This window comes from Emydura macquarii, unplaced genomic scaffold (assembly GCF_026122565.2).
Source record: "Emydura macquarii macquarii isolate MOO-44397 ecotype Brisbane River unplaced genomic scaffold, CSIRO-AGI_Emac_v2 contig_2768, whole genome shotgun sequence".
Classification (NCBI taxonomy): Eukaryota; Metazoa; Chordata; order Testudines; family Chelidae; genus Emydura; species Emydura macquarii.
The window spans coordinates 34,450,788-34,478,639 of record NW_027132905.1 but is presented as its reverse complement, the minus strand read 5'-3'; the positions used below and the strand labels follow the sequence as shown (position 1 = coordinate 34,478,639).

General features: G+C 59.2%; 1 protein-coding gene across 3 annotated transcripts in view; it reads left to right on the top strand.

Moving 5' to 3' along the window:
- The window catches only part of RAP1GAP (RAP1 GTPase activating protein), a 117,044-nt gene that overhangs the window by 9,976 nt on the left and 79,216 nt on the right, over nt 1-27,852 (top strand). For all 3 annotated transcript variants that reach the window (XM_067567001.1, XM_067566999.1, XM_067566998.1), the window contains exon 2: nt 12,906-12,941. The gene's annotated coding sequence lies outside the window, so the exon portion shown is untranslated. The remainder of the gene's footprint in view (nt 1-12,905; nt 12,942-27,852) is intronic.

Sequence of the window (27,852 nt, the reverse complement as noted above, 5' to 3'; positions counted from 1 at the left end):
TGTGCACCAGAGGGCACCCTCGGCCAGCTGTGCCGCTGCCTCCCGCCCCAACTGGGCCTGCAGGGCAGCTGCTGGCCTGGAATGGGTGAGCCGTGGGGCCCTGTGGCTAGCAGTGCCTGGGGTGGGAGCAGAGCTGTGCATTTAATGGAGGGCGGAGGAGCCTGTGCGTGGCGTGGCGAGGCCGGGGCACTAGGCAGCACTGCCCTGGGCCGCTCTGTTGCTGTCTTTGTCCTTATGGGAGTGGCGGGGCCGTGCTGGGGCGGGGAGGGGGCGCCAAGCGGGCGCTGGGCAGTCCTAGCCACGGTGCCTGCGCGTGCATGTATGTGCTCGTGTGTGTGTGGCTGAAGGCCAGGCCTGCTCTACGCTTAGCGTGGCCAGGTTAGTTAGTCGCCCCCGCAGCTGAATCCTTCTGTTGAGCCGGATCCGGCTCCGGAGTGGCGGTGCTGGGAAGCGTCCGCACCTCAGCAGCCCGCCCCTCGTGCGAGTGTGTGGCGGGGGGCACGTGCCCCTTGTGCGAGTGTGTGACGGGGGGTACGTGCCTGCGTGTGTTTGTGCTCATTTGCCTGTACACGTGTGCGTGAGTTCACGCCTGGCTCGGTGTGCTTCTGTGAATGTGCATGTGTGAGTGCGTAATGTTCATATTTGCCTCAGCAAGTGTGTGTACGTGCAACGTGTACACACGCCTGTGTGTGTTTGTGTTCACCCTGCCCGCTGACAGATGCTGTGCCTGGGCTCACACCCTGCCGGCTGCGCGTCCTGTCCCAGGCCCCCCTGGTTATTTATCCTGGCCCATTGCAGCTGCTCACCATGGAAATCGCTCGGAGCGGAGCCGAGTGATCGCTGCTGCTTTGGGAAGTGGCGGCTGGGCCACGGGGGCTGAGAACATGCTGGAGGGGAGCCTGGCTTAGCTTTCAAAGGCTTTTGTGGGAGTAGTTGGTGTGGGGGTGGTCAGAATGCACTCCCGCCCCGGCACCCCGCCCCTGTGCAACACACTGAGGGTCCCCACAGCCTTTATTTAGATCAGGGGTAGGGAACCTTTTTTGTGCCAAGGGCCTGATGAGTGTCCGCCGCCGAATTCCCCCCCCGCCGCCGAAAAGGGGCAAACGGCGGCAGGGTTTCGGCGGCGGGCACTGCCCCCCGCCCCCCCCCCCGGAACCGCGCCGCCGCCTAATTCCCCCCCCCCTCCCCCCGAATTCCCGCCGAATTCCCCCCCCGCCGCCGAATGGGCCCACGGGCCGGACCAAATGATTTCGCGGGCCTTATACGGCCCACAGGCCGGACGTTCCCCACCCCTGATTTAGATCCAGCTGTTGCACAGCTGTCCACTCCTATTTGCCCCACCTCTTGCCCCTTTCTCATGGCAGCATCAGTATTAATGTGCCAAAATCCACACTCTCCTAGACAGGCTGGTCTAGAAACGCGTTGTCCTGCTGCGGTGCCAGGGACTGGTCTAGGTGGCCAGGAGGTTCGTTCCAGTCCTGCCGTGCTCTGATGTCAGTGGTGCCCTGGTCGTGCGTGTGTCGTGCGTGCGTGCGTGGTGCGTCGCGGTGCTGCCTGTGGAGGCCCGAGGCAGGTTTCAGGAGCTGTTTTGCTCCTGCTTTTTGGGGTGGCATGGGAGCAGAGCATGCTGCAGCCCCCAGCCCTGGAGTCGGAGCCTCTTGGGATGCGCTTTGATTTAGGACCACCAGGAATGTTGCTGTGCGTTGCCCGCCAGGGTGGAGGCTCCGCTGGTGGCCCCGGCTCGCAGAGGCAGCCCCGCAGCCGGCGTTGTGTGGTTGGGCTTGACCCCTGGGCCCAGCGAGAGCGAGGGGCAGGCTGGCTCTTAGCCTGCACGACCCCCTTCACCCTGTGGGGTGAGGCATCTCTGGCGCTGCCCCCGCTGTGGGAGCCGGCCAGGCTTTGGCTGACCACACAGGGCTGCCCTTCCACGCTGCGCCCCTGCCCGGGGCTGGGGGAGTCGGGGGGCTCATTACTGCTCCTGCTGTTTAAGGATCCCTGGCTTCTGAGCAGTGGCCCTGGAGCTGCGCCGTGTCCTGCCCGACTCCCTGGGGCCCTGTGAGGCCCAGTGCCCGAGCCGTGGGCACGCTGGCATGGTGGGACACTGGGCATGAAGTGAGGGCAGAGGTGAGGCTGGGACGGGCACTTGCTCCATGTGCGTAACATACAGGGGGCTCTTGCCCAGCGTGCTGGGCACACAGCCTGGGAAGTCGGGGGCAGGAAGGGGGGCCCATTCTTGAGCCCCATGGCAGCAGGGTAAACTGAACGTGGCTCTCGCTGAGTTTGCCCAGCCCTGTGGGTTTCAGTGGGCCCAGCACTGAGCTGTTGCTTCGTGTCGAGTGTGTGTGTGTGTGTGTGTGTGTGTGTGTGTGTGTGTGTGTGTGGGATGGGGGGGGTCTCAGCACTGTATGAGGCTCAGGAGCGTTAATGGATGATTCCTCCAGCATGGAAGGAGTTTCTGCCTTCCCAGCCACTGAGCTGCAGCCACTTCCGGGGTGCCGTTTAACAGCCCATAGCAACACTGTGATATAGGACATCGAGCGACTGCGATGCCTGCATCTTGCTGCCGCTGCCGGGGGAGTTTCGGGGAGGTGGCCAGGAAATTCCTAGAACTGGGATTTGGGCAGGGGGCTGGCTCTGAGCATGAAGGGGCCAGGAGATCTTCAGTGCCTGAGGATGGGCCGGGCCATGGCTGAGTGTCTCACCAGCACCCCAGTGCTCTGTGTGGACCTGGAGTCTTGCTAGCACCATGCCAGGATGGACCCGGCCCAGCCCTGCTTGGCGTGTGGGGCTGGGCATGGCCATAGCCAATTTGTGGGGTGCAGCAGGGCTGGCTCATGGGTGAGCGTCCCCTGGGGGCATGGGGCTACGGGGGGCCCCTTCGCCTGGCTGCACCAGGACAGCCAGGAGGAGCTGGAAGGTGAGGGTGCTTGCAGGGGCTGAAATGGGGATGGGGTGTCAGGGCAGAGCAGGGGTGGCGCAGCATGGCCCGGTGCCCAGCAGGGAGGAGGCTGGTGCGGGTTGTGCCACTGGGGTGGAAGCCAGCCAGCTCCCAGTGCAGAGGGTGCGTGTGGGGTGCAGGTTGTGCTGGGGTGTGAGCAGGGGGTAGCGTGTGTGTGTGTGTGTGTAGAGTGTGCGGGGTGTCCTTTGTGTGGGGTGTGGGGTGTACTGTGTGTGTTTGTGTAGGGTGTGCAGGAGGTATTTGTGTGGGGGGGGTTGTGTGCGGGGGGGTACTGTGTGTGTGTGTGTGTGTGTAGGGTGTGGGGGGGTACAGGGTGTGTGTGTGTGTGTGTGTGTAGGGTGTGGGGGGGTACATGGTGTGTGTGTGTGTGTGTAGGGTGTGGGGGGGTACAGGGTGTGTGTGTGTGTGTGTGTGTGTGTGTGGGGGGGGTACAGGGTGTGTGTGTGTGTGTGTGTAGGGTTTGGGGGGTACAGGGTGTGTGTGTGTGTGTGTGTGGGGGGGTACAGGTGTGTGTGTGTGTGTAGGGTGTGGGGGGTGTGTGTGTGTGTGTGTGTGTGTGGTGTGGGGGGGTACAGGTGTGTGTGTGTGTGTGTGTAGGGGGGGGGGGTACAGGGTGTGTGTGTGTGTGTGTGTGGGGTGTGGGGGGGTACAGGGTGTGTGTGTGTGTGTGTAGGGGTGGGGGGGTACAGGGTGTGTGTGTGTGTAGGGTGTGGGGGGAGTACGGTGTGTGTGTGTGTGTGTGTGTAGGGTGTGGGGGGGTACAGGGTGTGTGTGTGTGTGGGGTGGGGGGGTACAGGGTGTGTGTGTGTGTGGGTGTGGGGGGGTACAGGGTGTGTGTGTGTAGGGTGTGGGGGGGGTACGGGGTGTGTGTGTGTGTGTGTGTGTGTGGGTGTGGGGGGGTACGGGGTGTGTGTGTGTAGGGTGTGGGGGGGTACGGGGTGTGTGTGTGTGTGTAGGGTGTGGGGGGGGTACGGGGTGTGTGTGTGTGTGTGTGTGTGTGTGTGTAGAGTGTGGGTGTGTGTGTGTGTGTGTGTGTAGAGTGTGGGGGGTATGAGGGGTGTGTGTGTGTGTGTGTGGAGGGTGCAGTGTATGTGTGGACTGTGTGGTGTGTGTAGGGATACTGTGTGTAGGCATAGGGTGTGCAGGGGGTACAGTGTGTGTGTGTGCGGGGGGGGGAGCATGGTGTGTGTTTGGGGGGTACAGTGTGTGTATGCGTAGGGTGTGTTCAGGGGATACAGTGTGTGTATGTGGGTTGGGGGCATACTGTGTGTTTGGGTGTGTGTGCAGGGGTTAAAGTGTATGTGTGTGGGGGTGTGGGCGTACAGTGTGTGTGTGTAGGGTGTTTGGGGGGTACTGTGTGTGTGTGTATGTAGGGTGTTTGGGAGTACAGTGTGTATGTGGGGGTGTGTGTGTGTGGGCGTGCGTACAGTGTGTGTGTGGGGGGGGGTACTGTGTGTGTGTAGGGTGTGGGGGGTACAGTGTGTGTGTGGGGTATATGTGTGTGTAGGGTGTGTGGGCGTACAGTGTGTGTGTGTGTGTGTAGGGTGTTTGTGTGTGTGTGTGTGTGTGTGTGTGTGTGTGTGTGTGTGTGTGTAGGGTGTTTGGGAGTACAGTGTGTTTGTGTGTTAGGTGTGTGGGCAGGCATACACTGTGTGTGTGGGGGTACAGTGTGTGTGTAGGGTGTTTGTGGGGGTACTGTGTGGGGAGGGGTACTGTGTGTGTGTGTAGGCTGTTTGGGGGCACACTGGGGGGGTTGGGAAGGTGCAGTGGGGGCTGGGCGGGGGTTCTAGACTGTCAGGGAACCCGATACTGTGTGACCCTCCCCCCATTTATGTCCTGGCAGAGCCAGGCCTGGGGAAGGGCAGAGCCCAGCCGGGCCGAGTGGGCGCTGGCCTGGGGCACAGAACAAAGCTGCCGTTGTCGCCCTCCCCCCAGCGCTGCGCGGGAACAATCCCTAGGCTTGTTAGGCTTGTGCTGCCTGGGGGTGGTGGCCAAAGGGTCCCCATGGCATCCAGCCCCCGAGCTGTGCACCCCCATCCGTGCCCAGTGCACCCCCATCCGCGCCCAGCCCCCTGTTGGACGCTGTAATGCCCAGTGTGTAGGTTGTGATACTGCTGCAAGCGGCCCCATGGCAGTGCCAGGTTGGGGACCAGCCGATGCCTGGAGGAGAGCGCCCCCTGCTGCTGGCGCTGGCCCTGCAGGAGCAGGTGTGGCTGGGCCCGAGCCCCCATCGATGACGGTGTGACCGGGGTGGGGTCTCTGTGCCGGCCGGTGGGGCTCCCACGGGTGCGTGGCTGGCGTCAGCTCCTCTCGGCTAATGGGCTCCCTGGGGCCCAGTGGGGAGACGAAGTTAATGGGTCCCTGGGCAGCCCCTCATTGGTGGGGGCCTGGGAGGCAGGGGCTGCCGGGCGATGCTTGCCCACTGGCAGAGCCAGCGCCTGCCCCGTCTGCTGGCTGGAGCCGGGCAGAAGCTGGGCTGGAGGAAGCTGGGGGCGGGGGGGGGGTGGGGCCGGGAGAGTAACCAGCTCTGAACTGTGCAGCTGCAGCAGCCGGCGATCCGGACAGGTTGCACCAGCGTCCCCGGCGCGACACAGCTGGGCCTGGCCCACGCCCGCTAGCATGAGCGCCAGGAAGCGGAGCTTCACCTTCGGAGCCTACGGAGGGTACGTGCCCTGCACGGGGCTGCTTGCCTGGGACCCCGGAGCTCCTGGGGCAGCCCGCAGCATCCATGGGCAGAAAGGGACCCGAGCCCTACACACGGGTGACGGAGCCGAGCAGAATGGGCGGGGGCTGGGCAAACTTGTACATGCAGTTCTGCCGATGCCCCTCACTCCCGACCCACAGCCCTTGCTAGCCCAGCCCTGGGATCCCCACACAGCTCTGCTGGTGCCTCTCACTGCTGACCCGCAGCCCCCTGCTCCCCAGCTCCTCCCACACCCACCTCTGCAAGTCCTGATCTGCAGCCTCTTTGCTGCCTGTTTCACTAGTCCAGTTCTGGCCACCCATCCCCCAGTTCTGCTGTCTCCCCTCGCTCCTGCCCTGCGGCAGTATCTGCTATTCCAGCTCTGCCCCCCCCACCCCACCCCTGTTCTGCCCCTGCACTGTTGGTCAGGGACGTACCTGCGTGGCTCAGACAGGTGGGGGTGGGGGTGTCTCTTGCTTGAACTCTGCCTGTGTTTGCGCACGCACTGGCCGCCAGGGAGCTAGGCAGCAGCTGCATTCCAGAGGTGCCAGGGGCTGGACTCGGCACTTTGGGGGCCAGGCCCCAGCCTCTCGGGAGCCCGAACAGCCAATCTGGCTGAGCCGAGGGGTCTGTTCAAAGCTAACGCCCACAGCCCCCAGGGACCAAGGACCAAATGATGTGACAGCAACAGCGAGAGGCCGGGCAGGGCTGTGCCTATGAGCGCTGAGGGAAAGCAAGGACGGAGGATGCTCTTCTGAGGAGAGCCCAAGACTCCGCATCAGGACTCCTGGGTTTCATTCCCCACTTGGTCCCTGACTCACCATGGAGCCGGAGGCAATTCCCTTTTTTGGGCCTCAGTTTCCCCATCAGTAAAATGGAGATGAAGATACTTGCCGCCTTCATAAGGGGTCTGGGAGGGCCAGACTCCTCCTTTTTGCACAGAGCTGTGAGAGCCATGGCTGGGAGGTGCTAGATGCACAGGATGGGCGTCATTCATGGATTTTTAGCCCAGAAGAGACCATGATCTAGTCCGAGCTACAAAGCAGTAAGTCAGTGACGGCCGGGATAGAACCCAGGAGTCCTGGCTCTCAGCTCCTGCTGTAACCACTGGACCCCATTGAGATTCAGTCCCTCTTCCAACTGCCCCACCTGCGGCTGCCTCCTGTCTGAGCCGGTGTCACCCGGGAACTGGCTGAGCCAGCAGGAGCTGGGGTGAGGGAGGCGCTTGCAGGGTCTGAGGCTCAGCTGAGGTTTGGGTGCGTCTGGGTTCAGTGGCTATAGGACATGCTGGTCTCTTAGCCATGTTAGCAATGTTTAAATCCCCTTCTGCTAGGTTCAGGGACCAGGAGTCCAGCTGCTGTCCAGCCATTCGGTGTTCTCTCCCTTTGGGTGTGTGTGTGTCATTCTGCAGTAACTGAGCTCAGCAAACTCGTTTCACTTGTGACCTGGGTCAGGAGTCAAACCGAGGTCCCTGCAACAGAAAAGGGGGAGGGCATTTGGTTTGGCCTTGGGGGCTGCACCTTCCCTGCCCCCCAGTTCTGGGAGGGGTCTGAGAGCAGAGCAAGGGGTGGCGGGAAGGCTGGGTGGGGCGGTGTGTGGCCTGGCTGCAGGCTCAGGGCGGGAGGCATCCCCAGCCATGGTGAGTGCCCGCCCCCTGGCTGTGAGGGGAAGCTGCTGGTGATGGGACTGGCAGTCAGCATCTGAATGTGGGTCCCAGCTGTGTGCTAGGACGTGGCTCTGCTGAGGCAGCTGGGGGCAGGGTCCCAGCCTCAGCAGTGGACTGAGTTTGGAGGGGCTCGGCTCCCCAGGCCAACGCTCTGGTTGGCTTGCACCAAACCAGTAATCGTGGTGGCACTGGGCACTCAGAACCTGCCGTACCAGTCACAGCGCCAGACGCGGATTAAAGGGCAGTCGGCAGTGGAACAGCAAGAGGGGCAGTGACAGAGCTGGGGGGAGCCCAGGGCTGGGCTAGCAGGGGGCTGCGGGTCAGGGCTGAGCAGCGTGGCAGAGTTGCATGATGCTGTGGTTTTGTACAGCAGCTTCCTGCACTGGCTCTGGGTCCCTCCCTGCCCAGATGCTGTTTGCACCGATTTCCTCCTTCTTCCACACACGGACAGAGCACATGATGCCCTGGTGAGGAGTTTCTGTGCCTCCCGGGCATGGACCCAGCCTGGGAGCCAGGGGCAGAGCTGGGGGGGGAGGTGCAGGGCTGCAGGGAGGGGCATGGAGGGTGCAGGTGTCTGACGGGAGTTTGTTAAGTGGCCTGGCAGGGGTGAAGGTCTGGGGGGTCTGACTGGGGGAGGCCAGTGTGTACAGGGCAGAAGGAAGGGTGGGGGGGCCTGTGCTATGGGGCACAGTAGGGAGATGGGGGGTCTGTGCTGTGGGGCACTGTGGGGAGATCAGGTTCTGTTCTGGGGATGGGGGTCTGTGTGGTGGGGGGTCTGTGCGGTGAATGTTGGCAGTACAGGCCATTGGCTAAAAGCACACAGTTGTCCCCCCAGATCAGCCCCAGTCTGTGGTCAGTTGGTGGCCTGGAGCCCTCAGGCCCTGCCTAGATCCCTGCCTCAGACCCAGAACCCTCCTTTCGGCTGTGCCGCCCCCTGAGCCAGGAGCTGCAGCATCAAGTTCCCGAGCATGCCTGTGTGTAGCCCCTGTGCCCATAGCCCAGCCCTGCCTCCCCACTTGTGCTGCCCCCTGGAGAGCTGCTGCCGGAGCTGGGGACAGGGGGAAATGAGGGCTCCGGGTGCCAGGGAGCAATGGCCTCGTGTGCGGGGGGAGGGTCCAACCCCTCCAGGGTCCTGCTGTCTCCAGAGCTGGTGGCTCACAGGCAGGGAACCTCAGGGCCCATCTCTAAATGTTGCTGGCTCTGACTGCCACCTGGAGGTGCTGGGGGCAGGTGCCCCCAAAAGCCCTGCCCTCCTGCTGTGACTGAGCGGGCTGTGCAGGGAGCTTGGGTGGGCGCTCGCCCTCTGCGGTGAAGGTGGTGAGATGCTGAGCAGGCCCCAGGCAGCAGAGGGCGAAGGGGGGCTGGGTTTGCACACGTGGGGCTCTTCATCTCTGGGCGCTTCGTGTCCGTGTGTGGTAGGGCTTTGGGGGCGCCTGGCGAGGGGAGCTGCAGCCTTTCACCTCTGAGTGCTGCTTCGAGCCCTGCCTTGGGCAGCAGAGCTCCAGGCTGGCCTGGGGTGTCTGACCACAGCTGAGGTGCCACGAGTTGTTTGGGGCTCAGACTGGCGTTGTCAGTGCGGGTGCTGCCTGGTCCCTTGTTCAGTTTGGCAGAGAGGCACAGGCTGACTGGACAGCCCAGGCCTGGCCTCCCGGCCCTTCCTCACCTACCTGGCTCAGCCTCACCTGGGGAATGGGCACCTGGCAGGTCTTGTTCCCCCAGCGCACACAGGTGACGAGATCCCGGCTCCTGGCACAGAGGCAGGGGTGGAGCCTGGGGAGATTCTGCTCTGGGAGCAGGTCTGACCTGGCTCCCACTGCAGGCTGGGCACTGGAGAGGGACAGGTCTGAGACTAGCAAGGGCAAGAACTGGCTACCTGGGAGCTCCCCCAGCCAGCTCCTGTCTGCTCCCTTCCATGCCTTCAGCTGAGAGATGCTGGAGCCACCGGGGGGTGACACCCTAACGCCATTGCCTGCAAGGCCCCCTCGATTCATAGTTCCAAGGCCAAGAGGGACCTTGTGATCTGCTAGTCTGACCCCTGCAGCGCACAGGCCATGCAACGTCCCCTGCTAATTCCCGGAGCTGACCTAGCAAAACAACAGTCTGGGTTCAAAAATTGTCAGTTACAGAGACTCCACCCCGGTCCTTGGTGAATTGTTAAAATGACACCTTCTTTCCAGTCAGAATGTGTCTTGCTTCAGCTTCCTGCCATGGGACCCTGTTAGACTTGTCGCGCTGGACGGAAGAGCCCAGCATTACATGTTTGTTCCCCACATAGCTACGTACAGACAAGGCTCGTTGCCCTGACCCTTCTCCTTGTTTAGCTAAAGAGCGGTTGCTCCTGAGTCTGTCACCACACGGCAGGTTTTCTGACCCTTTCATCATTCTTCGGGGTCCTCTCCGGCCCCTCTCCAAGTCAGCGACATCCTTTGGGGATTGTGGCAGCAGAACCGGACCCAGGAGTCCAGCAGTGGTTGCACGAGAGCCCAGCACAGAGGAAAAATAACCTCGCTGCTGCTGCTCGAGACGCATAACCCGGGGCTCGGATTAGCCTTTGGCCATAGTATTGCACTGGGAGCTTGAGTTGAGTTGTTTGTGCCCCAGGACCTGACCTCGTCAGAAGGGCTGGGAAAGGAGCAGGGCAGGGCTGGGCTGGGCAGAGATGAAAATTCACCTCGTCTCATGTTTACTGCTCTGCATCTGCTCCCTGGTGCTGAGGCCGGGCTCCCAGAACATTAGTTGCCTGGATACCCTGTTCCCGCCGCGGGGAAGCTGGCTCAGGAGCATTAGCACATCCCTGCATCTCCAGGGCACCGTGCCCCGCAAAGAGCGCCAGAAGGGCTCCTTCACACCCCCGGGGGTGGCAACTGTCACCTAGGCAACTGCTGAGCACAGGTGAACCTGGCCTCCCCTCAGAGCTGGGGCTACCCCCTCCTCCCACGTTCACCCTGCTGGTTGTGGGCATAGTCGCGTGTGCGGCTGTGGGGCGGCCCTGGTGTCGCTCGGGCACTGGGAGGAAGGTTTATAACCTGCACCAAGGTCCCCCTCTTTAAAGGCTGCATGTTGGCTACTCCCCAGTGCCAGTGGTGCTCTGCTGATGCGCGTTGCAGGGGGAGCTAGGTTGATGGAAGAGCCTCGTGCTGGCTGCACCGGGGTTTAGGTCAGTGTCGCTCGGGGTGTGGGTTTGTCACACCCCAGAGCAGTGTTTCTGGGTTGTGGTCTGGGGTAGAACCCGGAGCTCCCGGCTGCCAGCTGTGACCACTGCCCCCTTCTTGCTCTCCATGCAACCTCTGCTGACCCTGCCTGGTGCCAGCCAGCGCCCAGCGCCTCACACGGCCTAGTCAATGCTCCTTGCAGAGGAATTGTTGCACCCGTAACACCCTCTTCTCCCAGCCTGGCTGCCTCAATCGAATGTCACCAGGCACGTGAGGGGCTGGGGACGTTAGCACGTTTCCATGAGCTGACATCACCTGGCGCTGTTGTGATCTCCCTCCTGAGTGAGACCAGCCGGGCAGCTAATTCTACCCTGCCCCCCTTCAGTTGCGGGGATGGGATCATTTGCTTTTCAGGGCTGAGGCTTGATGCATGTGAGGTAAGCTGCACCAGCTTAACTAAACTGAGCTATTAAACTGGCAAAAAGACCTGAGCCTGTTACAACCCCGCCAGAGAGTTGCAGCAGGCCTGCTTTTAGCTCTGGAGTCCCCGGATCAGGCTCCAGTGTCGGTCACTCACACATGCCTGCACTGACATGGGCCTGGACCTGGTGTAAATCCATTTGGCTTTGTAGGATCGTTTGCTGATGTGAGCTGCAGTGCCGCCAGCACCGGTTAATCCCGTCTAAGTGAGGCAGGGTTAGGGGTTTGCCCCGACCTCCTGGCATCAGTTGAGTGAAACTGGTGCAGCTTTTCTCCTGCCCACCAGGCCTGAGCAGCGTGCCCTGCAGGGAAAGAGCCGGCAGTCCCCAGAGCCCTAGAGCACCGGGACTGGGAAGAGCCTAGTCACCTTAAACAAAAACCTAGCTGCCCTAGGTCTGGCTTGGGATTTAACACCCTCCCCGGGGTTCAGCCCCAAGAGCCTCAGGAGAGAATCCGGATGGGAAACTGACTAGAAGCAAAGGGGACCCGGTTATTGCCTGAGGCCCAGGCATGGGGAGAGCGACCGAGAGGCTGGAAGCCTGGCTGGGGTGAGCTGGCTGTAATGCCAGCGACATCAGTGGTGCCACGCTGCGCATCTGGCCCTCGATGCTGAAAATTCTCCAGGGCCAGGTTGGCTTAGGGCGGTTACAAGCCCCTTCAAACCATGCATAAGGACAGAGGTTTACTTCAGCACCTTCCATCAGCATGGCACAGCTCTGCAGTGTTTTGCAGCCCACTGGCTGCTGTGCTTCACACTAGAGGTGGCTGCATTTCAGGCGCTCTTTGTGTGGCGGGGTGGAGTGTGGCGGGCTCCCCTGAGGTGAAACGACCTCTGGAGATGTAAGGTTGCTGCTGGGGGAGCATCGTCACGCTGTGTTCCCAAACAGCGGGTTGTTTAATCCCAAACACAGGCTGCGCTGGAGGCTGCCTGGTGCCCGAGCTGGCCGGACAGGTTTCAGGACACGAGAGGACAGATAGGGCCGCAGGCGGTGGAATGGGGGAGGGGCAGGGACTGGCTTTTGCTCAGCACTGAACACAAGGGGTCCTGGGCTGTGACTGGGGCCTCTGTGCACCCCTCAATGCATCTAAATCTTGCCAGGTTCCTGGACTGAGCGAGGCTGGGCCAGGGTCTCCCCGAGCTGCCAGGGGCATTTCTGCCCAGCTCCCTGCCCCGCCTCTGCCCCCCACTGCTCTGCATCATGCTCTCCTCTTGCAGAGGGTTCCATGGCCCCCCCGAGGTCCTGATCCTCCACCTGGATCCAGGGTGCTTGGGAGGTTCCCCCCATGGCTGGTGGGAAGCTCTGGGGGCAGGAACGGGAGAGTGGGGGGCTGTGAAGGGCCTGGAGGACCCAGAGACAAAGGTGGCCGTCCAGCCCTTTCTGCAGGACGGTCCCAGCACCAGCCACAGTTTGACAGGGGAGAAGGCTTGGCCTTTCCAAAGCCCTCTAGCCCTGCTGAACCGAGTCCTGCTGGGCCTGCCGCTCCCTGGCGCTGGTGCCCACTCTGCCTGGGTTTGTGGCTTCTCTGCCAGGTGTGTTCCCTCTTTGGCTCAGCTCCACTGTGGGGCTGGGCGGGCTGCAGGCCCAGCCTGCATCGCTCCTCTCCCTGCCTGGGTCCCGCTGCCTGTAAGGCTCTCTCCCCCGCAGCTTCCTGGCCCTTCCAGGGACCACAGCCCAGTTGCCCACTCGGTGCTGCCCTGCTGCCCACCCCATCTCACACAAGCGAGAGAGCATTCTCCTCTGCAGCTGCCCCGTCCAGAGCAGCCTGCCCATCCCTGCCTGTTCTCCGGATCTCTTGATAGGGCTCCCCTCCCTTGCAGCCCCAGTAACGTGTCCCCCGCTCCCCAGAGGCTGCTGGTCGTGAGCCGGGTGACGTGGCTGGGTGAGGGCTCCCTGCAGGCTGGAAGGCCCTTGTCCCCTGGGGCATGGCTGCCTGTCTAACTGGCCTCTCCATCTTGCTTTTCAGGGTGGACAAGTCGTTCCTCTATCCCAGAAGCCTCCGGTGAGTACGGCCACTGGCCCGCGGCCCTTGCTGCATGCTGGGGGCATGGAGAGAGTGGGGCAAACAGGGCTCGCCGAGGCACGGGGCAGGCAGGGGCTCGGGCTGGGGGTGTTGTGGTTCTCAGGCAGTCACTGGAACCCCCACTTGGAAGGTCAGAGAAATATTAGCAGGAGGCCTCACCCACCCAGGGGTGCAAGGCCCTAGAGGGGGTGGGCTTAGAGCCAGGCATTGGGGGGGGGGGGGGCGTAGGGAACTGGGGGAGGCTGGGACTGGTTGGAATCTGGCCACGAGGTGAATAGCTGGGCTGGCTCGGGACAGCTGAGCGGAAGATTCCGTGCCCGACTGGTCTCCCTGGGCCGGGGGCTAATGAGAGCCTGGCCGTAGCCAGCCTGCACACGGCTTCAGCAGAGCAGAGGCCCCAAGGCTGGGTCGCGTTATTCCAGGTGTGTTTCACCTCCAGCAATGGCTTTGATTTGTTCACTGGGTTAAGGTATTTGCACAGCTCAGCTGCTGCCCTCACTCCCGACCTGCAGCCCCTTGCTAGCCCAACCCTAGCCAACCACACAGCTGTGCCGGTGCCCCTCACTCCTGCCCTGCGGCTCCCTGCTAGCTGTCTTGCACTCCCAGCCCACAGCCCCCTGCTAGCCCAGCCCTGGGCTCCCGCCCCGCTTCTAATGCACCTCAAACTAGAGTCCACTCCACTGTCTCTGCTGGGTGCATCACCCCCCAACCCACCAGACACCCTCTTACCGCCACCAGTCCTTTCCTCTGTGCATTGGCTCAGCAGTGTCCTGGGGGGCTCTGGGGATCCTGCCAGCCAAGCTCCCACAGTGCCCTGGTCTGAGGGGCTGGTCTGTGCTGACTGAGCCCATGAGCCCTGGAGGTAGGGGCTGGGTCTCCAGCCAGGGCTGTGCAGCTACCAGCACCTAGCCGGCGCTCAGTGTTAGGTGCTTGCCTGGCTCCGATCCCCTCAGCGACCTGTGTGGGGCAGTGCGTGGGGCAGGGGCTGCAGTGAAGGGAGGGGCAGAACGGTGATTCTGGGACAAGTTTGTAGCTGGAGCCTGGCCCTGGATGTGAGAGCCGGGTGCCATCTCCTGCAGGCTCCATGGCTCAGGCCGACGGCCGAGGAGCAGGGCAGCCTTCAAGCCGACAATGCGGCCATTGAGATGGCTCCCTGGCCATGACCCAGGCGCTCTGGGTGCCGGGCGCGCGCCCACCTGCCGTCCTGAGCTGGTGTGGGGTTGAAAGGAGCCTTGTCCCTGGGAGAGGAGATGCTGCCAGCATGGCTTGAGCTGACATATGGGGCAGGCAGGAGGTGGCTGGCATGGTCCTGGAAGGCTCCTGTGGCATGCGCCGTCCAGGGCAGGAGCTAGCCTCTGGGGCAATGTTTCTTACGGTGTGTGGCCGGGCTCAGCTCGGGGCCGGGTTACCCAGTGACCCCGCTCTGGCTGCGTTTCAGCCCCGTGATGTCAAACGAGGCAGCCGCGAGGTGGCACCGATGCAGCTGGTGCGTCTGTGTCTCTGCGCCAAGGGGCAGCTGCCCTGGAGCATTAACCTCATATCCCCCATTGCCCTGCAAGGGGTGTCAGCACCACCAGCGAGGCCTGTCTCCATGGTGGAGTGGAACATGCCGGCACCGCGCTCGCTGGGCTCCCTGCTGGGCCACACAGCCGCTCAGGTCAGGCTCCGTGGTGGAGGGAAAGGAAGGGCTGCCCAGTGGCTAGGGCACCAGCTGTTCAACACCCAGCACCGCCACAGCCTTCCTGAGCGACCTTGGGCACATCCCTTAGCCTGTCTCTGCCTCAGTTGCTGTGGTACAGAGGACAGCCTGCTCCGCTGCACGGGGGCGAGGTTATGTCCGTTAGTGAGGTGCTCAGGTACCACAGTCCTGGGTGGCGAGGAAGAGATGCCCCCATGCGCAGCAATGGCATCAGCTGCGCCTGTGGCATCTGCACAGGAGAGAGAGGCTTTGCTGGATCTGGGCACTGGGGCTCTTGAACTCAGGGCTTTGAATGGGCAGGGCCCGGCAGGGAGGTTGGTGTTATCTGCCTCCCATTTCCCAGCTGAGGGGAGGCACGGGGGGAGAGGAGGGGAGGGCCTGGCCCCGCAGACTGGCAGTGATAGATCCAGGAATAGGCCCATGTCTCCTGTGCCCCAGGCACTAGAGCCGCTGTGCTGCCCATTCTTTGCCCTCAGCAGGGGCAGCTGGTGGGAATTGCTCCATCAGAGAGAAGAGATCAAACAGTGTCTGGCTGAAGCTGAGATGCATTAGAAGTTGTGTGGGGGGATGGAGAACTGGGCAGAGCCCTGGAGTGGGGCCATGAGGTCTGTTCCCTGCTCTGCCACTGACCTACTGTGTGTTTTTGGGCAGGTCCCTGTCCCGCCCTGTGCCTCAGTTTCCCCATGTGTACTATGGCGATGGTGCTGTGTAGGTAAAATAAATGGTGTCTGTGGTGATGGGGCCGTGCGAAACCCTCCCCCCATTTTTCTTAGGGTGGTGTTGAGGGACAACATGCTTCCCAGTCACATAGCAGCCAAGCAGATCCTGTATTCATGGTGCTTACAGGGCTGGGGCCATGGGCAGGCAGGCAGGCAGGTGGGCGGGCTGGCAGGCAGGCAGACATGCTGCTCATCGCTCTCTATTGCCCCCTTCTGGCGGGCCTGAAGGGACTCCTGGGCCAGGAGAACAATGCTTGTGCACAGGGCTGGGTGCTAGCATCCAGTGGGGAGATGTGGGGCTGGAGCTTCCTCAGGCATCCTCTGCCCCTGCCGTGTCTGTGGGTTTGGGGGGCCTCACTCGGCGTGTGCCCGTGGCACAGAGCTCAGCAGTACCCTGCCGGGCAGCGCGGGCCAGGAGGCTCCTGGCAGGGTGCCGCCAGTTCTCTGCCGGAGGGGCTGTGCCAAGCACCCCACCGGGCCCTAGGGCCTTCGTTCCCTGTTCATCCTGTGCTGGCTCCCCGCAGTCCCTCTGAAGGGATGGTTTGGGCCATGGAGCCTAGATGGGCTCTTGGTCTCGGTGCGACCCACTGCAGCAAGTGGCAGGCGCATGGTGTCAGGGAGGTGCAGAGGCTGGGTCTGGCGGGGGCCCTGTGCGAGGAGGGGCTGGCCAGACTCGGTGCATCCAGGCGATTGCGCTAATTGGCATCGAGCAAGCCAGTGCCGTGGCTTTGAGAGTGACCCCCCGGGGGGCCCCGGCAGTGTCTCCCTTCCCCTGTACCCCCCATTTCACTCTTCCCAGTAGCCATATCAACCAGCAACAATCCTGCAGTGCCCGCCTGTTGTCGGTGCTCTCAGGCACAGGCAGAGGGAGCAGGGAGCTTGTGTTGGCCAGCTCTGGCCTCTCCCTGCACCCCCCGGCTCCAGCCCATCGTGGGAGGCAGAATCTGGGCTGTCCCAGGGAGGGCCTGAGTGGGGAGACTGAGGCCTGCTCCAGACAGTGACCTGATACAAGGATGGAGGCTGCAGAGCACATGGGAGGCCAGCACTGCCCAGGACATTTCCCTATCTGCATGGGGGGGAGGAGTGTTTGGGGGCCCAGGAAGCAGCATCCTGGGGGCCCTGTGGTACTGCCCTGGCTCCACTGATGAGAAAATGAACATGCCCCCCTGTGACCTCTCTGCAGGCATCTGAGCCCCAAACAGCCCCATAGAGGTGTGGGCTTGATCTCAGTTGGGGTCCGGGCAGCGCCCAGCACAGCGGAGCCCCGATCCCAGCTGACACCTCTAGAGGCTAACACACAGTAGTAATTATAAGAGGAAAGCACGGGGGCAGCTGCGCCCGAGGGAGCCGCTGAATGGTGGCTCTGTATGTGTGTGTGTGATGGGGTGGGGCTGGGGTTTCCAGTAGAGTAGAGTACCATCCCTTTTAACACTGCGAGAGAGTGGATTCCTGTACTCCTGTGCCCTTGGCTAGCTGGCATTATGACCTCCCAGGTCCCAGGCCGCTTTGAATGCTCACACTCCTAGGTTGCAAGGCCAAATGGGACTGGGGGGTCATGTTGAATTGTGGGGTTTAGAGCCTCACCTTCCAAGTGACCTGAGAGCCCAGCCCAGCTTGAAGCACCCCTCAAAAGAAGGTAGCACTATTCCACCCCCTCCGAAATCAGAAGAGCCGAGCTAAGGCCAGCTTTGCCTCAAGGTGCCAGGCTGCAGCCAGGACGGTTAGTTGTGGCATGGCTCTGCCTAGAGGTCGCCTCACCAACACCCGTTGCTAAACGCCATAGCCATCTGGCATTGCAGCACAGCCGTTTTGTTTGGTTGTGTTTGCTCACACACACGGTCCTGCTGTGAAGCACCACAGAGGAAAGGGCCTGGGTTTTTCCTTAACCCAGAAGCAAGAAGCTTTTTAAAAGGTGACAAATGTATTCATTTATTTAGATTTAAATGCAAAAAAGAAAAGATGCCTCTCCACAGACGCAGGTGACCCACTGGTTATTTCAAATCCCAATCCCTCTAGGATAACTCCTCCGCAGCATAACAGAACCTTTAAATTCCCACCCCCCGCAGCAGTCAGTAACATAGCCAGCCAGGAATTCAAAGCAGCAAAATATACCTGCCCCGCCCCAGGTCCCAGGGCACCCACGCAGCCTGCCCGAAGGCCCCAGCAATCAGATGGTATTTGCAGCAGCCCTATCAAGGCGCAGCGTCAGGCTGTTAGACACAGGGGAGGCACGTTTCGTGGCTTGTTTAGAGGAGGTTGGTTAGGTGCAGCACTCGGAGAGGTGTGGGCCCCGTTTGCCTTTACCAGAACAATGGCAGAGTAACAGCCTTTCTGCGTTAGAAAATCTTCAGGTGCTATCTCTGTCTAAGACGCTCAGAGCTTTGCGGATCCAAGATCCTCCAGACTGTGCCAACCCCTGTGCTAGCTGTCACTGCTGCAGATGGAAGGGGACACGCTGCTGGGGTGGACGGCTATCGACACAGCTGTGGGCTGGCCCATGAGCTGGGCTGTAAGCTCACCATTTGGGGATAGCACAGCAGTGCTAGTGAAGGACAGCATTAGAGAGGCTCTGCGCCTGATTCTTCCTCTCCCTTGCTTGGCCTGAGTGCAGTGGAGGGGTGAGTTACTCCTGACTGACAGCTTGGGGAGAGCAGAGTTAAGCCCACTGTCACTGTGCCACATGCTGACAATTCCCTCAGCTTTGGGTTTTGGCCCTATGTGCTTTTTAAAACCAAGTGTTACTGGTGACAGCTTGGATCATTGCACCCTTCTGTCTGAGACCCTTATTGGGCCCCCACTGCCACAGGATTGGAGCACGTCACAATCGCTGACTGGTTTGTCCTTGCACACCCTGTGCAGCAGGGCAGGGCTAGTATCCCCATTGTATAGATGAGGGGGCTCAGCCCCAGAGAGACTAGGTGACTTGACCAAGGGCACACAGGAAGACGGTGGCAGAAAAGGAACCTGACCCTGTCTCCCAAGCTAGCCGGCTATTCACTGGGTCATGCTGCTTCTCTCTTAGGGTTGATTAGTCCCTGTTTATGCCCAGGGTGTGCTGGATGCAGTTGGGCTAGTCAGCTTTGTCACTTTGATTCTAGTCAGTTTCACATGGCTGTTGCCACGTTTAGGCTGCAAAAATAATTGAACGGCTACACTGGCCTTAGATCCTGGGAAAGCTTGTTCTGGGCCATCAGAAATGTGCGTGCCGTGGGATTAGCCCTGACAGGCTTCCTGTTCGGCCCAGCGAGCACTGTTTCTCTCTGCTCTGCTCTGCCTTTCACCAGTGATTTAAGGGAACCGAGCATCCCCTGCTCACTCCGTCCCATCTGGCCAAGTCAGAGCCATCTTGGTGTCTTCTCCCATGCAAACACAGATGACACCCAGGTCTGAAAGCCCCTCCTCTGAGGGGAGTGGCAGCGACTCCATGGTTTGGGGTGGTACAGAGGCTGCTGCCAATCCCTGTAAGTGTTTCGGAGATGCACGCTGCGGTTTTGGCAGAGTGATGAAGCCCTCAGTGACTGCGCAGCCATTGTGGAGCCTTCCCGTTCCCTCCCACGGGGAGAAGGCTGGAGGTGAATCTCCCATAGCACAGCCAGCCAACCTCTGCCAGCTCCTCTCGCTGCACTGTCTTAGGCAGATGTGAATAGGCAAAACACTCCTGATCCTGCTGTGAAGCAGTTCCCTCCTCCCACCCTATTCCACATCCCCTCCAGTAGCATCACAGGGGCTGTCAGCCCTGGATCTGCTCCTGACACAAACAGCAACAAACCGCAAGGTGCAGAGCAAGAAATGTCCTGAGAGAGGCTATCCAAAGATCACTCACTCTGCAGCAAACCATAAGGCCTGCAGCCAAGGGGTCCAAACAAAGCCCCAGGGAAATGGCTCCAGGATTTTTATTTCAATTTGAATAGAAACATACTTTTAAAAACACGCCCCGCCACCCTCTTCCCCCACCCTCCCCGGCAGCACCCAGGATCCCCACTTCCCATGGTCCTGCTTTTATTTTTCATCAGGAAGAAGAGAGGAAGTGTCAAGAGGCAGGGCTGTGCCAGTCACCAGCAAAGGGCCCAGAGAGGCTGAGAGACCAGGGCAGTTCTCCTGCAGCTCCAGTGGCTATGGCTCTGCGGGACACGAATGTCTCTTGTCTAGTAGTTGTCTGTAGCACAGGGATTCATTGTAGGGGTTATCCTCACACTGGGCCATGGGTCACTTCCTGCTTTGCCTGCCCCATTACAGATGAGCTGGGTGGGCTCCTTCCATGCCCCATGCAATGCTCAGCATGTGGCCCTGATTGCCAGGCTTCTCATGCTGTCACAGCCCCGCCAGGGGAGCTCAGCCCTCATTGGGGATATTGATGGAGTGAGTCGCAGACACGTTCAGCGTGGCACCCCAAGCAGCCAGGGCGGTAGGTGTTTGCAGAAGTTCACGGCAAGCTGAGACGCAGCCAGCAGCGTTTGCGCATTCCTCGGTCCTTGAGAAGATGCAGTCTGGGGAGAAAGCTGCCACCTTCCCTTTAATTACCCAAAATGAGTTCTAATTTCCTGGCAGTTTCGCTTGTTTCTCCTCATCAACATGTAACAGATCTGCTGCTCACTCACTCCCAGTGAATTTTGGGCAGGGCTGTGACCTGGGACATGCCCACAGCCGTAGCTGCAGAATCTTTTGGATTTTTCAGGAACAAGATTCAGAATCAAGGGGAGAGCAGAGGAATCCCCCGGCTCGAACATCCAGACACGTTCCTGATGGGGTGGACTTTTAGCAGTAGGGAAACCTCACCAGAAAGCTCTGCAAATCATCTGTGGCTGTGCATGTGTCACAGCACAGGAGCCCTTCTGATCAGCATAGGGTGGATGGAGTTTACAGTAGAGGGGAGCTAGCTGAGTCAGGGGCTTGGCCATTGGCTTTTGAGCCTTGCACCTCTCAGCTGTTGGCTGGAAGGAGAACAGTGCCAGCAACTTGTTTGTTTGTTTGCAAACTTACAATGGTTTGGGTTTGGAGTGTAAATTATGGTAATGGTTTGGCCTGGAGGGGGCGGTTTCACTTCATCTGAACCAGCCTGGTCTTCCCTCACTAGACACCTGGGCAAGGCTGGAAGGTCGGGAAGGAATGGGGGGAGAGGGGTTGGATTCAATTTATAGTCACTCTGTTTATGACGTTCAGATCTGCCAGCAGCAGGGGTGACAACAGCCACACATTCAGCACCAGGGACAGTTGCTTTCCTCCAGTGGGGCACGATTCGCATTGAAAATTTTTAGCCTGGCATTGTGGGAAATGTGTGTGAATTCCCTGGGCATTGTGGGAAATGGTTATAGCCTGGCATTGTGGGTAATGTGTGTGCATTCCCTGGGCATTGTGGGAAATGGTTATAGACTGGCATTGTGGGCAATGTGTGTGTTCCCTGGGCATTGTAGGAAGTGTGTGTGAATTCCCTGGGCATTGTGGGAAATGTGTGCGTTCCCTGGGTATTGTGGGAAATGGCTATAGCCTGGCATTGTGAGCAATGTGTGTGTTCCCTGGGCATTGTAGGAAGTGTGTGAGAATTCCCTGGGCATTGTGGGAAATGGTTATAGCCTGGCATGGTGGGTAATGTGTGTGCATTCCCTGGGTATTGTGGATAATGTGCAGTCTCTGGGCATTATAGGTAATGGAGATGCATTGCCTTGGGGAATGTGCATCACTAGGGATGATGGGTAATGTCGATATCCTGGAGCATTATGGGTAATGTGGGTGCATCTTTGTGCCTCTCAATGGTCACAGACTGCAGAGTTGCAGAGCGCGTCAGTTAAATGAAAAGGGAATCATTTTAATAAATGATATATGAACATGAATAATGCTGTCAATACATTGTTCCGAGTTATTTCTGTTAATATTCAATTTGTCTTATTTAAATTCTGCCCCCCCGTTTCACTTTTCAGTGCATGGCTGACATTTTGGACTGATAATATGTAACTGCCCCAGAGATGTTGTTTTGGGATGAGGGGAGGAAGTTAGTGATCTGGGGTAGCTGGGTTTGTGGCACAGGGCCTTGTGGATAGCGATTTGTATCATGGTATAATAGCATCATCTGAATGTTTCTGCTAAGGTGTGCAACACTGAATTAATTAACAATATTGAGTTTGGAATGTGATCATTAGGTTTCAGAGTCAACATCCATTTAAGATGAACAGGACAGTTATAACTCTGAGTATTGTTTCAGACTGTCTGCAAACTCAGGCAGACAGCACTGCATCAATTACACTTGCTTCATATTCTGAAAGTTTTCCTCCCAGCCATAATGGCTAGATGTGTAACTGGAGGCTTAGATTCCAGAGCACAATTCTGCACTGGGGTGAATCTAGCAGCAAATTCACCAAATATGGCTCTGAGATTTGGTCCCTCAGGGCCACTAGCTTCCTCCCATGAACAGAACCTGCTGGGCTCTGCAGTGAACCTGCGTGCAGCCCATTCTAACCCTGCATGCACTGTGAGGCCGGTTGCCTGTCTCTGCGCTGTCCAGGGCAGGAGCCATACCTGGCCTTGGCAGGCAGAACTGTGTTGTTTGTTTCAATCCTTCCCACAGCAGAGAGGACAGGGTGTCTTGTAACTGACAATTTGGGGAATCAGTGTAAGTGTCTCAGTAGAAATGACCCGTCTGCTGCAGGAGCCCAGATGAAATGAAAAACGCTGGTGGAAATGTCTGCCTGGCAGATAGCAGCAGCTCCCTGGGGCTCTATCCTGGCTCCAGACTGCATGAATCCTGTTCAAGTGTCAATGGTTGGGTCTCCGGATGGCACTTTTGGTATGATCAGTATCAGTAGTCCTGGTGTCCTGGCCAAATTCCAACTCGGGTCATTACTTCCTGCCTTCCTACATTCCCTGTGCAGTTTCATCTGGAGCAAGGATTCTTCACCTCCTGTCCTTGGCTGTTGTGTAGTGCTCCACACTAGAGGTGGCTGCATTTCAGTGTTGGTGGCTGATGCTGTAGTCACCATCTGTACCATCCATAACACATCACAAGATCCTTCAGGCTGGCCGGGACTATAGAAATATAAACCATTAATGGCTTTTGTGGGAGGGTGACGGTGTGAGTGGAGCGAGGCTGTTGGCATAGGGTGAGTGAGAGGGAGGCTACATTGGCAGCTGTAAGCACCAGTGAGGACAGAGGGTATCAGGCTGGAGGTCATGACCACCAGGGGTGTTGTAAATATGAGGTTGGGGTGGCAACCATGGAGGGAACTGGACCCTAGCTAGCTAAAAGGGGAGTCCTGGGGTCCTCCCAGTATGGAAAAAGGGATCATGGTCCAGGAAGGGTTGCAAAGCCCAAAGTGGAAATGGCTGATGGCATCAGACAATTGATTCATTTAGCAGGGAATCCCCAGCAGGCAGCTCACAGGGCAGAGTGTCTCCACTGCCTGGAGCCCCCCTTCGGCAGGGTGGTGTGGCACAAGGGAGAGAACTCCCTGCAGGCCCTCATGTCCCTGGCCTGCCCAGGCAGGGCCCACAGCAAAGCAGCTGCTTTAGGGAGGATTCCTTTACCACTTTGTGCTGGGTGCCTATTCTGGGGTTGAGGTCCGTCCGACCTGCTCCCCACGGGGCTGCTCCCCCATCTGGCAGGAGCGAGGGCCTGGCACTAGGGGGTGACATGGCCCACAGAGCCAGCGTGGGATCTGGGAGCGCCTGACTGTGGTGTGCAGGGGGTTCCAGCAGCCAGTCTGCGAAGCACGAGCACCTGGTGAAGCTGGGGGTTGCCCGTTCCTGTTCCCGGGGGCCAGGAGACAGAATGGGGTGGAGGAGCATCCTGGGGAAGGGACAGAACCAGAGACAGGAGTTGATGGGGCCCTTTTGGGTCATTCGGTGCTGGGGCAGCTGAGAGCAGGAGTGTGCAGAGCAGCACAGCACAGTGCAGCCTGCTGCGGGCCCTGGATCCAGCCCCTCTCCTGTCCCACGGAAGGAGGCCAGGACTGGGAGGAGGTGTTTGTCTTGAAGGAGTCAGCCTTGATTCCTCCCCCAGCCCCGGATCGATCTTCCCTAAAAGCTGCCTGGCCTCGCGCTTCCCAGGCACTAGGGTGCTTAGCGCATCGATCATGCTCAGAATCTCGTCAGCCTGGCTGTGTCTGAAACGGGCAGGAAATTGATCGCGTTCCAACCCGCCTGCAGCACATGCAGGGCAGTTTCTTTCACCTCCCACGTCAGCCTCCCTGGCAATGTTCCTGGGGCCACGTCCCTGGCACCGGCGCTCTCATATCTTCATGGAATCAGACAAGCCAGCCCACTGGAGGGGCACCTTGCTCTCCCATTCTCTGCACCACCCAGGTCTTCCTGGTGCCTCTCAGCCTCCTTCGGTCTCCTTCCAGGACCAGTGCAGAATCCCCTGGCTCTTTGGGTCTCTCCCCAGTGCCCAGCAGCGTTCTCTGCCTCAATGTAAGTGGCACCAGCCCTTGCCCTGCCCTGCCCTGCCCTGCTCTGCTGCAGTGAATCATTCCCCAGATGCCCGTGGGTCTGGGAAGTGCCAGGGGAACTTTAGCGGCCACACTGTCTGGGTGCTAGGTTCTGTGCCTTCCCTCCAGCAGCACAGCGCCCCTAGCACCACCTGGGCATTATGGTCAATGCTGCTTCTGAGGGGAGAGCACCCCCAGTGAGTCACCCTCCCAACTGCCTGTGGGGCAGCCCCTGGGGGCAGAGGGCAGCACAGCCTCAATGGGGAGAGCAGGACTCCCCGGACAGCCCCTCAGAGAGTCTCTTTGCTGACAAGGATTTTGACTCCACTGCTTTGTATCCCTAGTCTGTGTGTCTGTCTGCAGGGCTTCTGTGCTCGAGGCAGTAAGTCCTTCCCGCTCCAGGCTCCCTCCAGTTAAATGGGACCTGCATGGGGAGGTAGGGAGAGCAGGGTAGGGGTTTCTACCTTTGTTTGCTGCTTTGTCCTGTTGAAAGGAGACCTCACAGCCTGGCTTTGTGGTGGGTGTGTGTTTGAAGTTTTTTAAGGCTTGTTTTTCAGACTGGAAGAAAGTGGCAGGTCCCGATTGGCCCGGCCACGTGAGCACCAACGGGACGGTGAGTGGAGAATGGAACAGGGCTGCCTGGGTGCGGAAGGGATTTTTAATCAGACTCGTTACAAATCTTATTTGCTTGTTACTGTTTTTTCACCAGCCATTTGAGTCAAATGCCCGACAAACTCTTGGGAGAAAAACTGTCTTGGTGAAAGGTTTGAGCCCCACATTTGAACACTGTGGCAGCTCCCTCACTGCTCTTGTCCTCCAGGGAGATCTCCAGGAAAAGTAAGGGAGATGAGATTTAATATTCCTGATATTTCCATGAGTAAAAATAAGCTTGGGGGTAGGGGGGTGTCTCAGGCCTCCTCCAGCAGAGCTAGGGCACACACCCAACTCATTTGTCCCTGGCAGCTCACCTGTATGAAATAATCAACCCCCCCCCCCCCCCATTCGTCATGCTGACCCAGATGCTCCCCCGTGAGTCCCTCGAAGGGTGGGAGCCCCCATGCTGTTCCCTCCTGGGCGCTCTGCAATGCCGCGTGCGTTCCTCTTCTTAATGAGGAGCCGAACAGGACAGAGCTTAATGAGGGGTTATGTAGCGGAAATGCAACAAGAAATGAAGACACCCGCTAATTAGTGGCGTGGGGGCTGTGAAATACCAGCCAACCTAGCAGGGCCAAGCTGGCTGCTGTGGTTCTTCAATTATACATGTTGCTGCTGGCAGTTTTGAACATCCTTATCAGGGGCCATTTGCCAGCACTTCATTCTTACGCTGCATTCACTCTCTGAAGCGCCTAGATGCCCTGGATATTGATGTCCCAGACCAAGGACTGTCACCTCAGGTGGGGATCAAGCCCAGGGACCAGCTGAGCAATTCAGCAACAGAGACCTTGCTCCCATGCAAATGCACCTGAGCAGTCGGCGAAGTCCAGGGAGCACAGGAGACGGCTGCAGATTTGCTTTCAAGGAGGCCTTTTTTGGGGAAGCATTGCTAGCAAACAGTGCCCCCGAGCCTCCCTGGACAGCAGTTTCTTGCCCCTCACGTCTCTGACTAATGGGACTGTCCAGAAACAAGAATTGTGCTTGGGAAAGAATTCAAAATTTGACATTTTTCCTGAAAAAGAAGAGAGAGAGAGAGAGAGAGAGGCGTAAATAGTCCTTGGGGCGGTGGGCGGCCCAGGGTCAAGTCCTTGCTCAGCCTGACTCAGACCAGAAGATTGAATCTGTCTCCCATAGCTGAGGCGAGTGCCCTGACCCTGGCTATTGGCTCTGAGTCCTGCCCACTCTCCCTTTGACCAGGAATCCCACCCGGCCCTGACTTTCCCAATGACATTTTCATTGAAACCGACGCGTTTCTGGGACAAGGTTTGGTTTTGATGTTTCAGCATTTTCCGTAGGGGAGGGGGCAGGCCACATTTGGTCAAAAAGTTCCCACCGATCTCTGCTGCTGCAGGGCTACGTGCCAGGCTTGGCATCCGGTACAGGGCTCCAGCATGTCCCTGGGAATCGGCTGATGGAGACTGGCTGACGGTGTAAGCGTGTGGCCAAGTCAGAAAGGGCCGATTGGGGTCTGGTGAGGAGGTGCTTGAGATGGATGATGCCTCGTCTATCCCTGAATCCTTGGGGGAGATACCTCCTCTGCTGCCTGTGTCTGGCTGTAGGAGCATTGCCTGCTCCTGGAACGAAAGCTGTGCTAATACGGCCGTGTTTAATGGTCAGAGCAGCACATCTGGGTCCTGTTTCTAGCTCTGCCACTGACTTGCTGTGGGACCTCCCTGCCTCAGTTTCCCCATCTGTCAAGTAGATCCCTCCCCTGCCTCCTGGTTAATTTCAGAATGAAGGCAAAGGAGAGAGGTTAACGTGGCCGTGTTCCCATTCTCCCCCCACCTGGCTAGCTGGGTGTGAAGAGCACCGTGGGGCTCTGACGTGATCTCTGATACGAGTTGCTAACGCAGCGTTGTTGGGATTAGCCCTTCTGCTGTTCACATCTGACCATGGCTCAGTGGCACGTGTGAAATGAGTTTGTGGGTCTCACCATTGGCACTAATGGGGAGGCCGAGGAGTGACTGAGTCCTGGAGAGGGTTGGGGTGGAGGGGACAGTATCTAGGCGCTCGTGCTCACTCTGCCCATGGGTCGCACTTTGCGCCTCTGCAGCCCAGGGTCTCCAAGCACCGGAGATAAGAATTAGGCAAGATCTCAATGCATCCTTGTGGCACCTTCCACCTTCAGGGGGAAGGGTCCTGGCTGCACCTTTCTCATGGCTGTGGGGACCCGCACTCAGCATTGCCATTATCAAGCCCAATTCTCAGAGGCCCAGGAGGCTGGGCCATACCCTGCCTTTGGATGCAGGAGAGAACAGTGCCCCCACATGGCTGGGCCGGCTACCACTGCCAGCCGAAGGTGCTGTCTGTTAGCACCAAGGGTAAAAGGGGGTTTGTGGGGTACTGAAGACACAAGGCTGTATGCCCAGCCCCAGGCACGAGCTCTAGCTTGTACACGGATTCTTTGCAGTTGCTCTGGGGATGGGCTCAGCTACTCAACCGCAGCTGCCACCTTCGTTAGCTGGGGTAATTCGATTTCCAGCAAAAACAGTTTGATCCCTACTTGAGTTCCACTGCTGTAACCAATATGGGGCGGGGAGCCCTGCGGCGTGCCAGTGCAGGCCCAATCAGAGGGACTGGCACTTGGCACAGCTGCCAGTCTCTGCAGATCTTGACCCACTTGTTGCTCATGCCCCTGCAATAATGTCTAATGGGGCCTTGAGGATGAGCAGTGCCTTGTAATGCCAGCCTCTGACAAGGGTACTGTGTGGGCCGGGCACATGCTCCAAGGCCTGCCGAGTGCAGCCAGGATGGAGCCCACACCCCTGTCTGCAGGGCTCTGACTGCCTGGATAATCCTTGCCCCCTGTGTTTGCTTTATTGCGGGGCTGGGGAGTGTCAATAAAGGCTGAGATGAAAAGCACAGAATCAATGGACTTCCCCCACTGGGACGCAGGCCTGGGGATCTGCCACAAAGCTGGCTTGAAAGGTAGAAAATCCCCTCTCCGTGAGCGAAAGAAAGGCCGTCATTCTCCCCATCGGGACTGAGATCGCTCCAATGGGCAAGACTCCCTCAAAGCACCAGGGAGAAGCTCGTCTTCTAGTAAGGAGGGAGTCCTTCATTGTCTCCCCGCCGCGGGTTGGGGACCCTTGTGAGAGCTGCTGGTTTGAACCTGAAGCACAGCCAGGCTCCAGCAGGGTGGGAGGTTGTCACTCTCGTTGAGGGGCGTAAGAACCGCGCTCAAGCAGGAGAAGCTTTGAAGAGACAGAGCAGGGCTGGGGATGAGGGGGACGCTGGAGGAGACACTTCATCCTGTTTAAATCTAGCTTCCAAATCATCTGCCCTGCACCTGGCACAGGCTGGCAGACGCCTGCCCCACCCCAAGCATACCTTGGAGGGAAGGGGCAACCCAGGGGCGTTCCAGCTGCTTCCAGGGGGCTGTGGGCAGCAGAGGTGTAGCC